Source organism: Zea mays, chromosome 6 (genome assembly GCF_902167145.1).
Source record: "Zea mays cultivar B73 chromosome 6, Zm-B73-REFERENCE-NAM-5.0, whole genome shotgun sequence".
In the NCBI taxonomy this organism is placed as follows: domain Eukaryota; kingdom Viridiplantae; phylum Streptophyta; class Magnoliopsida; order Poales; family Poaceae; genus Zea; species Zea mays.
The window spans coordinates 36682675-36685222 of record NC_050101.1 but is presented as its reverse complement, the minus strand read 5'-3'; the positions used below and the strand labels follow the sequence as shown (position 1 = coordinate 36685222).

Below are 2548 nucleotides of genomic sequence, written 5' to 3'. Positions count from 1 at the left end.
GCATAATATGCCAAAATATAAAGTATCAACCATTTTTTGTTAGTATTGTTGCAATCATACATGACTTTTTTTGACATAACAAAAAAGGAGGAGCTAGCCATGTCTTTAGTAATTCAGACACTTGGAACCTTTATCCTTTAGTTAGGTCATGGTGCAAAATGGAAGCATCATTGGTGATGAAATGGATGTCCATGTAGAAGGCGTTGGTAGTGTGGTACCCTTCTAGCATCAGGTGGTGCACTTGTCAAAACAGGTATGTGTAAGCCTGTATAAAGCATAAAGACACGTCAAAACAAGCATAAGTAAATCAAACAAGAAAGATTTTAGGCTGTTATTAAAACAACTCAAAGACCCAATTGAAATCACACATCATAGTTGAATCCATCAACTACAGATGAGTGCTCCATCCCAGACCAAACCAGAGGTTGTGGTCGCACGATGGACACCTACAACTAAAAGAACCAGTTGTTACTTACATTGTCAAATAAAATTCCCTAGTTGTAGGTCTTGAGATCCTCATTGGAATTATTGAACTACAACGACATCCACATAATCAGATTAAATTAAGAGAGTACATAACCAAAACAGGAGATGTATAATGCATATGCCTCTGCAATTCAGACGATTTTTGTCATAAGCGAATCTGAAGGTAATTCCAGATGTAATAGCTAATTATCATTGACTTGCGTGCCGATCACAAATTTTAAGTTTGTCCAAGTTTAAATATAAAACTTAATGTTTATGATCCCTAAACAAATAGCAGTAGATGAATCACAAAATATATTTTCGTGGTAAATTTATTTAAGCATATAAATGCTAATATTATTTTAAAAATATAGTCAAACATGCTCGAAGTGTGAGATGCGCGCTTATTCTAGGACTAAGGGAGTAGGAAAGAAGAAATAAAGCCTACAAGATCTTTAAAAACACAGTTAATCTCTTATACCATCATCGGAGTCACAAAACATCAGTGTTGGTGCCTGGTGCATGGTATTTTGCTTGAGGAAGTAACTCTTTTTTTATTTTGATCATGTTGTATAACCCACTGCTATGCTACAGCCTGCCAAAATGTTGGCACATTCAATCATCGATGTCTAGTTCAACCACACCACCATCAAACCCACATTTTCTATGTGTCGTTGTGTTCCGCTTAACTAAGCAATTCCCTATCAATTAGTTTGCATAGAAAACAAATGATTATTGTATATCAGTTACTTTCTATGTATTCAGACGATACCTATTGCCAAACAAAACGAAGTTGGGCATACTAGACATATACACTCAATCAGATATACAAAGCTAAATATCTTAAGTAATGGTTCTCGTCAGGGAAGTGTAAAACCCCAAATCCTATTTTATGAGGTATAAAAAGTTCTCCATGGGATTTGAGATAAAATGGCCCCTATAAATGATTTCCTTCCTATATAAAACATATCTCTTTAACTCAAATAAAGAATAATAAGTAGTAAATGTTGAATTGTGGAAGAACCTTTAAATTTTTACTCAAAATGGTATTTCCTAATAATGTGTATTTCACATATGAAATATATATTTCTAAATGAGTGGATAAGTAATTAATAAACAAATAAAATATACATGCTGAGATTCTGTGAAGGTTGCACTTATATTTGAATCATTAAACTCCAACTTGAAGTCAATATGAATTAAAAAAATAATGGAAAATAAAAATTAGAAAATGAGAAAAAGAAAAGAAATGGGCAGACTTTACTTAGGCCGATTATTTCTCTCCCGGCCCATCTTCGGTTCCATCCCGCGCAGCCCAACTCCCTGCGGAGCTCAAACAGAGAAAACCGCTCGCGCTCGTGGATGACACGTCGGGCCCACGCGTCTGCCCCACACCACCCTGGCCTGCAAGATCGTGACACTGACAGGTGGTCCCACCCTGTCAGGACTGTCTTCCTCACCAAACCGAACACCGCGAAATTGGCGTGCGCCTGCCTCGATTGTTACTCCCTCCCCGGATTTCTCGTGCCTCGCGGAGTATAAAGCTGGAGCTCTGTTTCCCCTCTACCCTCCATCCAACCCGAGGGCATCTACGACTAGCACTAGGTGAGGTGGGGCAGTGGTATAGATGGCCAAACGGGCTGCCCGGCCCGGCCCACCAGGCACGGTTAGAAAACCGGACCGGACCGTCTAAGCCCATGGGCCCGATTTCCTGTCCGAGCCCGGCCAGCAGTGGGCCTAAACGGGCCGGGTCGGCCTGTTTAGCACGAAAAAAGCGGGCTAAGCGGGCCGGTAAGCACGTTTTAGTGTAAAAAGCGGGCTTAACGGGCTTAGAGTTAAATAGGTCGTGCTGGGCTAGCCCACCGTGCCTAGTTCCTATCCGAGCCTTGCCCGCTTATTTGTGCCGGCCTGGGCCCGCATAGAATTAGGCTATGCTGAGCTCGGATCGAGCCCAAACAACAGGCTTCGTGTCGGGCTCGCGGGCCTCGTGCTTATTGGCCATCTATAGTTGTTTCCATCCAGCGAACAGACCACAGTCTTGCCCACCAACTCGTAGCCTCAATTGCTCTTGAAGTCGAGATCG

General features: G+C 41.5%; 1 non-coding gene across 1 annotated transcript; it reads right to left on the bottom strand.

Annotated features, from left to right (window-relative positions):
- Window positions 1-339: 339 nt before the first annotated feature.
- On the bottom strand, window positions 340-526 carry LOC111589622 (small nucleolar RNA Z112). Its single transcript, XR_004850979.1, has one exon. It is a non-coding gene; the product is annotated as a small nucleolar RNA Z112 (small nucleolar RNA).
- Window positions 527-2548: the final 2022 nt, after the last annotated feature.